The sequence below is a fragment of the Anoplophora glabripennis genome, unplaced genomic scaffold (assembly GCF_000390285.2).
Source record: "Anoplophora glabripennis isolate ALB-LARVAE unplaced genomic scaffold, Agla_2.0 scaffold2, whole genome shotgun sequence".
NCBI lineage: Eukaryota > Metazoa > Arthropoda > Insecta > Coleoptera > Cerambycidae > Anoplophora > Anoplophora glabripennis.
This window is the reverse complement of record NW_019416325.1, coordinates 3,661,158-3,675,402: the sequence shown is the minus strand read 5'-3', so window position 1 is coordinate 3,675,402 and position 14,245 is coordinate 3,661,158.

Below are 14,245 nucleotides of genomic sequence, written 5' to 3'. Positions count from 1 at the left end.
AAATCGAACACTGGTGTTACAACCAGAAACGCTTTGGGCGAGATTAAATTAATTTCCCTTTTACAAAAGCATTGGAATAGAAAATACTGGTTGTCATGGATGCACAAGAAAGAAAATATAAAATGTACCGGAAAAACCTCGACTAATTTGCAATCGTGTAAAAATAACGCATTAATTAGCGATTCGAAAAGAGTGTCTAACGAAATGTAAACATGTAAAAATCGGATCTCATTAAAATGGACGATGTTCGGCAAAATTTGTAATTTCTTTATTTTTACAGTTCTACAAACTTGTTATACAAATGTGGGGAAAAATTACGGATTAATTTAATTAAGAAGAAATTACTGACAAAGGGAAAACACATTTTTACAAATTCATTTAAATATTCGTCATAAACAAGGTCATATTTATAAGCGTTTACATACAGGGTGTCCCGGTTTCTATTTCTTCAAAATTATGTATATATTTAAATTTTATAGATGACGGGGTGCCCATTTTTCGAGAGCAATACTTATAAAAAAAAACATATTTTATTATTAACTCGCGCATTTTTTTTACTTTATTTTATAGGTATTAAGCCAATTTAAACAAAACAAGACAATTTTTATGAAGCTAAACAACCAGAAATCCAGGTACGGAAGAGATATTCCCACAAACTGCTGATATTGTGCGTGTTGTGTGAATTGCACCCCAAATAACCAATCAACAGCTAGTAATCGACAATTTTCCAAGATAAAAATTAAAAATAACATTTCCAAATATAATTAATACAAAGAAACATACCGGATATACTGTAATTGTTAAAGAAATATCCTGTATTCTTGTTGTCCTATTGTCACCCTTGACAAACACTAATCGCACCTGCTGCAAAGAGACATTTTTGTTTCCACATTTTACTTGGGACTACATCGTCAAGTAGCGTCCGTTCTCGTATTATAAATATTAAGAGAAAAAAATGATATGTTTATATATTTTTTTTCTGTTAATATTAATAATTCTAGTTTTGTGGGTCTTTTGAAGACAAAAAAAAAGTACTTTTCTGTTTTCTCGTGGAAATGAACGGAAGAAAGTTATAAGCGAAAAACGTGAATTAACGTAAAAATTATACAATTAACTACCCTGTAAACAATTTTATCCCCATTTTTATTACTGTGGAAACTAATATGTTACTGTACATAATATTTAGCATCTATAGTGATAAATTCAGCTTGTCGAAACAAAAAGTCGCGAAATGGTCATTTCCCAGCTCATTTTCCTGGCCTAATATTTCCATTTAAAGTTATTTAAGACTATGAGAAACAGATTACTATTTAATTTTACTTATTGTTTTACAATTGTATGATATAATTTTGCGTTAACTACTGTCGCGTAAAATTAACCATTGATCTAGTGTGTAGTATAATACTTCAAGAAAGAATGTTGTTAATCTAGAAATAACATTTAGAATTTCTATCTTTTTAAAACAGCTTAGCTAGCAGCTATTTGAAAAAATACCTAACCTAACACTATTCGCCTAGAATAACGCCTAAGTATGAGACACCCTGTATAATAGAAAATATTTTAAAATATGCACATTTATTTTCGCAACTTTTATTTGGGACATTTTTTTGTATTATTATCATTTCATAATCGTAAGGAAACATGTTTTAAGTAAAAGTAAGTATTAAGAAATATTTTCGATAAAAATGATATTATTTGAAAACGGTCAAATTTACAAGAAAGGCTCAAGAGGACTCGTTTATCGTAAAGAGAACAGAGACTTAAAAAACTCCTTTTGTATTTCGCGGCTTAGTATCAATTTTTTCTTTATCTTTATATCTATACGTATGTTTTATAAATGATGGGTCGTTGTACTAAATTAAAATATTACAGTTTAATCAGACTTACATTCGTCCAAATGTTAATATTAAAAAAAACACAGGGTGTTAAAGTAAATTTCTAATGTCAATTTTAATTTTGTTGTAAAAATATTTCTATAAAATTTTTTTGCAAAACACTACGGCAAAAATTTTTCAAATAGATAATAGTTCGGACTTCAAATTTTCATACCTCGAGGAAACCCATATCTTTCAACTCTTTTCAAGATATTTGCTCAAAAAAAAATCTATCCAAAAACTACTTTTTACCTTATTATGCATTTTTTATCAAGTAAGCTGTGAAAGGTTAAGAACTAAAGCAAAATTATGAAAATCAAATACAAGTCAATCAGTTTGTGTCAAGATATTACGTTTTTGCAATTAAATTTGCATTAATATACGTCCTGGCACCAATTTGTTTCTGTTGTTAAATGTTTGTTACTACGTAAAAGCTCATTTTGCAATCCGTTAGAAAGGTAGAAGTGCGTGCCCAAAAGCTGAAATCAAGAAGATTCAGGTCGGGAGAACGTGGTGGCCAACGTATATCACTTCACTTCGCCTACCTATCTAATGATTTGGAAAATGGATATCTAGAACTTTAACAACAAAAAAATGTTGTCACCGAGACATATTAAAATAAAATTAATTGCAAAACTCCAATAACTTTACACAAACTGACATATTTTATTTTATTATTAATTTTCTTTTATTCGTTAACCCAAATTATATAAATTGTCTCTAATTTATTTATTTCACAACTTATTCCATTAAAAAATATATAAAATAGTTTGCGCATAGAATTTTTTAAATGCAGATATTTCGAAAGCGATTAAATATAGGGATTTCTACAATTTTCATTGAAGAAGTTCAAGTTATTATCTTTTTAAAGAATGTTTGCCTTGGAAAAAACTAGCAGTTTTACAGAAAAAAAGGTATAGACTGGCGCTCGCTACAAACTCAAGAATGATATAGATCTGGCACCCTAAAAACCCTTTTGTACCAAATCTTATGTCGAAATCTTAACAAGTTAAATTTTTTTAGAAATTTTAATGAAAAAAATGCTTTAATCTCTAGAACACTTTTACCGTTACACATTATTAATAAAACACCCCGTATAAAGGCAACTTCCTTATCTGCGGCACTGATAAAATTAAAAACATAAAAATTCACCACAGTGTAATTTAAGATAAAACACTTAAAGAAATGAAATATACAAATTTATTTATTTAAATCCTTGCCCGGTTAAAAATTTTTAAGGAATTTATTAATTTTTCATATTAACTTTTCCTCGGAAGTTGTAAAGAATTTCATTCCTCTCATCTAAAAGGAGCGCGCCACAAAAAAGAACAGAAAAGAAAACACAACCCTCTTCTTAATTTCTTAAAAGTTTTTTAAGACACCTTCTATACAATTAAAACATCAGAGAATTTCAAAACATGCATAATAATTAATCAAAGGAATTCGTATCGTATAACAAGACACACAAGAGCAAAAAAGTAAAAATAAAGTGAGCGACAAATTGAGAATAATATAAAATTTGAAAATATTTTAAAATTTCAAATTAAAAAAAATTATAATTTTTTGTAAAATTATTCAGAAATTATATTGGCACTTTAAATAGTTTTATAAATATTATGGGCCAATCGCAACGTGTCGAAAAGAAATATTCTGCGACATGTCGCGTAGTATACAACAGCCTTTAGATAGGCTCAAAAAAATAGAACACTAAAAACTAGAACCACAAACAATTTTGAGTTAAACCTAACAACAAATTCACTTACAGTATCTAATAAGCGTACATTTCCCCAATTGCACGTACCAACTGTTGAAACTTGTTGAGGGAGTTCTAAAATCTGGCTGCGTCGGTCAGTCTGACGCTGAGCCTTTTTAAAGACTCTATTTAAGCGGGAGCAGGACGGCACGAAGTTCGTGCGCCTGCGCTCAAAACAGTAAAATGAGCGGAAAAAACGGTTATAGGCATATTTTTGTACAGGGTGTCACCCGAACTTTACAGTTAGCAGAAGAGAAATCGTTCTGCTGTTCGTCTTAAACTAAAAGGTGTATACACTTTAAGTGTAGGTCTGTACGCTGCTTTAGTCCGATCTAGAGAAAAGTTGAATGGCGAAAGCCGCATCTCGATATCTTGCGTTTTTTCACTTCGAACGCCTTTTGTGACGTTCAATGATATTTTTGTTTGCGGAAATAAATTTTTTAGCTTTTTGCATATAATTCAGTGGCGTCCTAGATTGTTTTCTATAATTTCTGGTTTTCATCGATAATTAATAATAATCTGTTCAATGGAACTCTACATTTTTCGATTTTTTTACTCTAATTTGAAATTTGAAATATTTGAGAAAAAAGCTATTTCAAAATTTTTTTAGATTAAAAACTTAACAATCCGGGAAAAAAACAGGAAAAATTGAAAAAATCATGTTTTCTCTCTGAAGCAAAAAATTTGAAAAGATTGATCAGTTGAAAGAAATTCGAAATAAATACAGACTTGGTATAAAATTTGATGCATATTTACCATTTTTGTACCTTAGTATAATTTTGTTACCTAAAAATGTTACTTCCTAGCTTAAAAAAAATTCCCCTTTAAGATATTTTGCAGATTTTTTTTTATCAACCCTTGTGATGGTGAATTATGTTTTTGTTTGAACAAATATTTGATTTATGTAAAGATTTTCGTGCAGTTTTTTGCTATATAACCTACGGTTTTCAGATTTACTCAATATTCTGTTTAACAGAACACATTGTATATTTCTGAATTTTTTAATTCTGCGTAAAATTTTATTTTGTATTATGCATAAAATTTAGACATTATTTTTCCTAATTCATTTGATTATTGATTAGATATTTATCAATTCGAAGAAAAAAAAGAAAAATTAAGAAAAAACATGTTTTTTTTGTCTTTTTCCGAAGAAAATCATCGCAAAAATTGGAAAAAAGAAAAAATTAAAACATGCAAAATTAAAACAGACTTGGTTTAAAATTTTATGGTTTAATGCAATTTAGTTTCCTTAAAATGTTACGAACCTTTTTTATATTTAAAATATTTTTTACCTTAAATTTCTTTTTCCTTTTTTTATCGTTTTTTGTGTAGTTGAATGATGTTTTATTTATGAAAATATTTGGTTTTTGTGCAGTTTTAAATTGCATAGAATCCAGTGACGTACGCAATATTTTTCTATAGGTAACCTCTGATTTATAAAGTAAATATTCTGTTTAATGGAATATGTTCTATTTTTCGATTTTTGAAACCCGAACATAATTTCGCTTAAAATAATGTATTATACGTAATAACTCTTTTTCAAAATTTTTTTTTTTACAACTAATTTAATTAATTCTTGATTAAAGCTTTAATAATTCGGGAAAACAGGAAAAACTAATGAAAAAACTGCTTTTTCGTTTCTTACAAAGGGAAAAATTGAAAACATTGGAAAAAATTGAAAAATTGGAAGAAATTCGCAATAAACAGGCTTTTAAAAAAATTATTAAAATATTTTGCTATGTATATTTTGATCGAATAAACTTCAGTAACTGAAAAAAATAATAAGTACCTACAACAAGTTATCAATTCTTTATAACAAAAAAGTAATTTAAAGTGTTTTTAACCAAATTTCAACATAAAAACAAAGTAAAAAACCGAGTCCGGGAAAATGCCTTTCTGGCTGAATATTGTGAGGTTATTTTTTTAATATATAATAATATTTATATCGACAAATATAGTAGTAGGATACAATAACCTTTTATATCTTGCATTATAACGAAAGTTCAACTTTTCTTTAAAAATAAACCTATTTTTTCGACGTTTAGGTTTCCGGAAATTAAAATCTGTTCTCGATAGAGTTAAGTGTACCATTTATGCATCCTATACATCAATAAGAAAATACACTAGTTGAATTACAATACCTTGAACTATACGTCGAAAAAAAAAATGTTTCAGTAAATATAGTAAATGATAAAAGGCTAAAAACGAAAAATGTCTTGTATGTCTTAAAGTTTGTGGTGCTGTGTTGCCAGTATATTAAAAATTCTGGAAATAACTCAAACTACTAAATTTCAACATGCGATTTCTTAAAGACGAAAAGTGATATCGGGATAAACCAAGTGGATTTTAAAGAGTAAGTATAGTACTTTAAGACCCCGTTAATGGTTTTAGCAAAAAATTACCTATCCAAGTAACATAACCTCAAATATGTCAAAAAATCGCGATTTTGGCACTTTTAGGTTAGGATATCTCGAAAACCAGAGCCAACTGAGTTTGGACCTCGGATTCAAATTTAGCGCGGCGGTATTTGGACTTGCCAATAGTAAATCTTTAGAAGATTTTACGCTTACCCTCAACAGGCAATACTAAATTTGTTCGATGAAGGATCTAACACCTGTGCAAGATATTCAAGAATTGAAAAATCGTATTATTGATTCACGTGCGGTAATTCAGAATTCTCCAGGTATTTTTAAAGGCATACGTGGATCGACACTTCGATACGCGAAGTCTTGTATAATGGTGCGAGGTGGTAATTTCCAACATTTATTGCGATATTTTATGGTCTTCCGTTTATAAGACTTCTTTCAATTTAAATTCGCTCATTTTAATGTATTTTTATTGTAATACAAGGTCTCGTGCGGAGCAAATTCCTGTGTGTAAAATTTGAATAAAATATTTTTTTTGCTTAAAAACTATCTAAAACAGATTTTTAAATTATTATATTGGCGACAAAAGAAAAGTTACGTAGGAAGTTGCTTGTACGGAATTAATTCTACCCTTTGCAACCGAAGGGGAAGACCAAGAAATTTTCGAATTTTTAAAAATCTTAAATGTTCTTAGACAACAAAACTCCTTTATTTGATGAGATTTTTCAAAAAAATTGGTTTTTGAATGTGTTTGAATTAGCTTAATCTTTGAAAAAGAGTAAAAACATGCGAGAGCTAATATAATAAAATATATGTAGGGGAATCAGCTCACTAGTTTTTCGCGCTTATTTATTTACACCCGTATATTGCTTTATCAAAAATGTCTAACAAAATGTCTAATATGGGCCTTCTAACGTACTCTCACGGCTGTCAAGTAACCATAGTAACGGTTTAAGTTGACTCCATGAATGTTCTTTTGTTTTGCAAGAGGAGAACTGCAAGAATTGCTGTTTAAAACACGAGTTGAAAGTTTGGAATTTGAAGGGATAGAATATGAAATAATTTTTACTAATTTTTGAAATCTGTTCTAAGCAACTTTTTGCCAACAATCTCACTGTGTTATGTTTTTGTTTCGAGAAACCATCATTCGTTTTCAAGCTTGTTTTTACTTATGGGTCCCGTATCTTATATTGAGCGTCTGTTAAGCTTTTAAAAGGCGTATTATAAAATACAGAAAAAAATCAATACCGTGCTATAAAAAACGTAAGAAAAAATGGGGCTGTAAAGGAAACGATAATGGTTTTTCGGGATCACAACGTCGTAACAAAATCTAAGTCTACAGTGGAATTTTTTACAAAAATTTGCTCAGATGAACATATTTACGAAGTTCGTAAAAATGAACCTAGTATAAAAATAGTATAAATAATTAAGTTGGCAAGAAAATTACTGAAAACTTCCCCCATTTAACAGTTTTTCTATTTCATAATATAAATTCCGATATCCCAATGCATTCATCACCAAAATGTCCCACCTGATGTAACGATCTATAGAATTATATTGCATTTAAGGTGGCTCTTATTATATTGTTGAGTTTACCGGTCAACCACTATATATCTTGAAATCAAGTTGTTGCTTTCTATTTTGAAGCCCTTTATGCATGAAAACTTATGTTACTATTTATTTTATTTATTTATTTTTTCTATTTTTTTTACATATTTTTTATATTTTTATTATTATTTCAAAGAGTTTTAAAGATATCGACTCGAAATTTAAAAATCACTTTGGAGGGTTAAAAGTGCATTTTTTGGGGTGATCCGAATATTCCTACTTGCACCAGTGGCGTTCGTGCGAGAATGCCACAACATTTTTTATAAAAAATTTGTACGCCACTGACTTTTTCCCGTTTTGATAATTCTTTAGAAATCCGCCACCAATTCTGAATGAAATTGGTCACTTCAATTTTTTTGGTACGATGCACCGTTTTTGAGGAAAAAATAAAACATATTTTATTGCAAGTTAATACATTATTTAGTAGGTTGCTGTCAATATTTCTAATTAGAATGCAAATTTCGAGTCAATATTTTTAAAACTCTGAAATAATTAATAACAATGAATAAAAAATTTAAATTTAAACACACCGTATCCCGGAAACGAAGCATATTTCGACCTACGTTTACATGAACTTTTTTACAAAGTAATTTCGACAACCACCCCCTAAAATATTTCGCACTTATTTACAAACACCCTGTATAGAAGACAAAGGTTATTTGATTATCAATAAAATTCGTGGCAAGACACATACTCAGAGGTCAAAGGATATTTATCATTTTAGACGTAGTTATACCAAAAATAATCTACTTTGCACATATTTGCATCTGCCAAATTCGAGAAACTACAAGTCACTTTTTCAGATGCTCTTCCTTGACGATTTTAGCTGGTTCTGGATCAGGGTATTACCTTCATCAAAAGACCTGGGGGTTGGAAGCCTACTTAAGTGGTGGAAAGGATAAAAGTCAAATTTCAAATAGAAGATCTTCGAAAATGGTTGAAATTTCTGATTCAGCCGCGACGTCAGCAAATAATTCTTGCACTATAATTGGAGTTTGAGAACAAAATCTGGATAAAAGGTCATTTTTGTTGTAGAACAAAAATTCTTCCAATGCACTAAGCGTATTTTTCACACTTGCACAACAGAATTAAAATATTGAAATTCTACGACATCATTTTTTTAATATCTATTTTATTAGCTATTTCGATTTTCCAAATTATTTCAGTACATTATGGAGTTCTGTGCATTTTCACCCTTACAAATTAATTATAGAATTAAATATACAACTCAGAGATTCAATTAATAGTTTTCTCATTTAAGTGTTTTAAAAATATTACAAAGTTCTTCGCCGAATATGTATTTGTATTTCTACGTCAACAGCTACACAATATGTACTTAATACCTTACTGCAAGGATTTCGCGTAAAAACAATTGCAATTATTGTTTTGTTAGGCGTAAACGGTTTCACAAAAACAACCCTCGACTGATCCCTTTGGCGCGAGGGTTATTTAATTTATAAATTTTTCCACGGGCGGTGAAATGCCCAGATAAACAGAAAAAAATTAACAAACATATCAGAGCCGGATTTGCTGTATTTCTCAGGTACACAGAATGTTTGAAATATTAAGCAGAGGACCGGTTTGGTAGCTAACAATAAGGCTGAAGGGACTAAGGTATTAACATTGAACCTTTCATTTTGTACAATACTATCAATTATTAATAATATGCTTGCTAAGGGATTCGAAAGTCAATTTTAAACCCTTTCATCTTTGCATTATTCGATGACGTAACTACACCTCCGCAATACGGACCTAAGGATAAAAGAGCTTAAGATATTTCGGACTGGCTTAGCGTAAAAGCTGTAATGGATTAATATACATGAGAGTTCTGTAAACTTCTGTTTAGTGAACTTTTTCATCGGTGCCGATACGGTAAATATTAAAATCGGTTGAGTTCGAACAAAGCATTAAAGCATTAAAAAGTAAAAGGCTGTCTTGTACCAAACTTACGGCAGTACAGGGTGTTCCGTGATTCGATTATCAAGCTTTCGTGTGGTTTTCTTTGCTCAATATTAACGTAAGTAGTTTTAATGAACTATTTGTGCAGATAAGGTCCCTGCTGATATTTAACGTATAGTCTTTCCAATCTTAATTGAAGAACCAAGAGGTTGGTAGTATGTACCAGATTCGGTCGCTGACGCAGCAACTCGGCATTGAAAGATTTGAAAAACTTGTTCCCATATTTATTTAGCCGTACCCATATACAGGTCTGGTCGAACTAAACGTGGAAATGGTAGAAATGAAGAATGCGCGCGCGGGCAAACGGCGTATAACACAGCTGGACTGGGCGACTGGGTAATAAATCTCAGTTGTCGACAAGTGGTCGACAAATTGCCTAGCAGTGCAGTGCAGCAATGCGGAATTTGGTGTGATTCAGTTAATTTTAATTTATTCTAGGCACCTTCTATTAATCATTCATATTACAATTGCGAAAGGGAGAAATAATATTTTTATGGCATTTTGGAGACCTTTTGAAACGGAACAAAACGAAATTTACCATCAATATAATAAGTTAGTTTGAGGACATAAATAATTAAAATATGTTATTGGCCAAATGAACATATAAGTCAACACATTATTATAATTTTTTACCTTTAACAGAAAACTTTTTTAGGGACGCCTATGAAACTCATTAAATTTTATTGCTAGACGTTTTTATAAATGTTTAACTGACTTCGGAAAGACTATACCTGAAGTCACTTTTCACCTATTTGTTAACTTTAAAATAAAGGTCGAACGCGGAAAAATCAGTTTTCGAAAATTGCGCATTATTATTGCAGAAAGCGATGGATGTTGATCAAATTTATGGAAAAGACGGTGCAACATTAATTTTTTTTTCAGCCCCTGACCAGGGGTGAAAAAAGATAAAATAAAGGGGTTTTTCAAGATAACTCAAAGGGGGCAAAGAGCTAGAAAAAATTCTTATAAAAGTTATAGAGAATAAAATTCTACATAAAAATGGTCAACTGACATTTTCTTGTACTATTAAAATTAACAGAGTTAGGGAGGCTAAAAGTTAAGGGATGATTTCAGAAATTTGAAAAATTAAAACAAGCAGAAAAATGAATGAATTTTATAATTTTTTTTTGAATCTACTAAAAAATGTGAACTATCTTTTCAGAGAAACAGATATATTCTTTAATTTTTTATAAAAAAGTTATAATTTCTTAAAGCGAACGTGATTTTTTATCTTTGTCGTAAAACAAAATTTGGAAAGCAACTTTTCATTATTGCATAATTGCATAGAAAAAAATTGTTTTAGTGTTAAATTCTAAAAAATATACGATTAAAAAATTGAAATTGTTATAACTTTTTTTATTAAATATTAAAAATTATATCTATTTCTCTATAAATAAAGTTTACATATTTTTGAAAAAAATTATAAAATTCATTCATTTTTCTGCTTATGATTTTTCTAAATTTCTGAAATCATCCCTTAACTTCTAGCCACTCTAACAATGTTTATTTTAATAGTGCAAGAAAAAGTCAATAGACCATTTTTATGTAGAATTTTATGGTCTAGAACTTTTATAAGATTTTTTTCTAGCTTTTACCCCTTTTGAGTTACCTTGAAAAACCCCTTTATATTATCTTTTTTCACCCCTGGCCGGGGGTTGAAAAAAAATTACTGTCACTTATCCTGTATAATAGGGTGTTTGTAAAGAAGTACGAAATATTTTAGGGGATGGTTGCCGAAGCTATTTTATGAAAAAAAGTTAATTTAAACGTAGGTCGAATAAATTTTTTATTTATTTTTATTTATTATTTGAGAGTTTTTATGATATTGACTCGACATTTGAAAAGCGCTTTGGAGGGATAAATATGCAGTTTTTGGGGTAATCCGAATATTTCTACTTGCACCAGTGGCGTTCGTGCGAGAATGCCACAAACTTTTTTAATTCAAAACTTGGTACGCCACTGACTTTTCCTGTTTTGATATTTTTTTAGAAATCCGTCATCAATTCTGAATGAATTTGGCCTCTTCAATTTTTTTCGTTTTTGAAGAAAAAAATAAAACATTTTATTGTGGGTTTTGTTAATCTTTTATTTAAAGGTGCAAGTAGAAATATTCGGATCACCCCGAAAAATACACATTTATCCCTTCAAAGCGTTTTTCAAATTTCGAATCAATATCTTTAAAACTCTTTGAAGTAATTGATAATACGATTATATAAACTTTTTTTCATAAAATAACATCGGCAAACACACCCTAAAATATTTCGCACTTATTTACAAACATCCTGTATACCTCAAACTAACATCAAAAATTCAGGCAAGTTGACCAAATTGCGATTTAAAGGCTCATTTCATTGGACTATCTCGAAAATTGCTCGATCAATTTTGATGATTTTTTTTATTACTTGGACTTTATTACTTTAGAACACTTAATTTTTTAAATAATAATATCTTCTACACCTACACTATTATATTAACGAAATGTGGTAGATTGTGATTTTTACCCACTTTCAATTCAATTGTGGAGACATAAATTTATGGGCATTACTTTACAAAACATTGTAGAGTTTTCCATTTATCACATTAACTAATTTTTTATATCAATAATACCCATAACCTCTTTTTATATTGCTTGTTACTCTGTTGTTGTATTGCCTACATTATATTATTTCAATGTTTTGTGATAATTAGAGCTGTCACAATTGGCCGCGCACCAAAGGCGTCCGGATCATCAACATAAAATAAAGTGGACAATGATTATAAGATTTATGTCATTGTCTCATCGTGAAACACATATTTATTTTGCAGTAGGAATTTTTGAACAAGTAATGAATTATTGAAATGGGATTTTACTAGAAAACGGCTCATGCTATTAAAATCTAACAGAGTACCTTTTTTATGCAAAATATGATAAATTTTCATAATTTCACTTCAGGAAGTAGAAAAAATTGCGTACAAAAAAAGTTTTTTAATTTGCCCCATGGTCCCGCATTTTCTTAGGCCCCTGTAGCAAATTTTTGTATTTGTATATTATACCTCCTATTAAGCATATAAATAGTAATACAATCCCAAAATTTCGGGATTTAATTTTAAACCGTTTTGAAGTTATGAAATAAAAACTGTTTCCCGAGTTACTCTCATCTCCCTTAGGCTCCGCCACTGACAAAAACTCTACTAAGGTTTTCATCATATTTCGACATGATTTACATACTGTCCAATTTTAAGTACTTATTTCGTTAACACCTTGTATACTGAATTACATTATTGTATATATTTTTTTAGTAAAAGAAAGTATTGTTCGTTATTTAACTTTCCCTATGACCACTTGCACTTGAAATAACACTTGTTGAATGCCACTTTGTTGGACAAATTTACTACCGATAAAACTGTGATGCTGACCTGAGTACATAATTTATTACTCCCTGCTTTTTTTAATAATTTTATAAAAAATAAAAAATCATACGTTTAATCGAAGGGAGCAGCTTAAATATGTATTTTTAGAACTCAAAAATTATTTTCTATTCTAAAAAATATATCTCTGTTTTGTTTTCCACTTGAATAGTTTAGTAGGAATTGTTTGCTGTTTTTTAGCAATCTCTACGTTCGACATAATTACACACAATTATGCATCAAAAGACAACTAAAATCGTAAAAGAAATCGTTAAAATACATACAGGGTCGGAAAGTACCCATGGTTCATCGGCCGTTACGTGAGAGCGATAAAGAAAATCATAGATATCCGTGCGATAGAGAAAGATGGCTATAATGAACGAGTCTAATAGTCACCGCCCATTTCGCCTTTCCACAAATAAGATCCACTTCTTATTTGTGGAAGGGCGAAATGGGCGGTAACTATTAGACGCCTTCATTATAGCCATCTTTCTCTATCGCAGGGATTTCTATGACTTACTTTATCGCTCTCACGTAACGGCCGATGAACCATGCGGACTTTCCGACCCTGTATATACATATATATTAAGCTAGGAAATGACCATTTCGCTACTTTTTGTTTCGGCAAGCTGAATTTATCACTATAGATGCTAAATATTATGTACAATAACATATTAGTTTCCAGTCATAAAAATGGTGGGAAAATTGTTTACAGGGTGGTTAATTGTATAATTTTTACGTAAATGGTTCTCTTAACCAATACCAAACTTTTCTTGAATGATATCCTTTTGCGAGGATACTTCGTTTATATGAAATTATCTATAATGCGCATGCTCAGTAACATTGATATAATTTTAATTTATTTAATAACATCACATTAACATTGCTTGACAGCAGCCTACTCGAAAATTTTTGTTGGGGTTCATTTTAAAGTTTATCGACAGAATCCAGAAGCACCCATCCGAAAAATCAATTTTGCCATGAAACTATAAGAGATAGGAAAAAAGTGAATGCACACTTTTTGTCAATAACAAACTGTTCTATCTAAAAACAGCATCATTTTTTATTTTCAGTAGGGCCGTATTAATTTTTTTTATAATTTAATGAGTCTGAGTCCCCATAACTCCGCCACTGGTTGCTTGCGGGACTTCTATGGATAAATGGTATCTTATAAGAAGATGTGTCCTGCCAAATTTGGCTTAAATAGCCTTCTTCATTTAGAAGTTATTTAAAATATTAGAATTTTGTTTAAAATCTTTAACGCCCTATATTTCGAAAATGAAGCGTCTGTGGAAAAA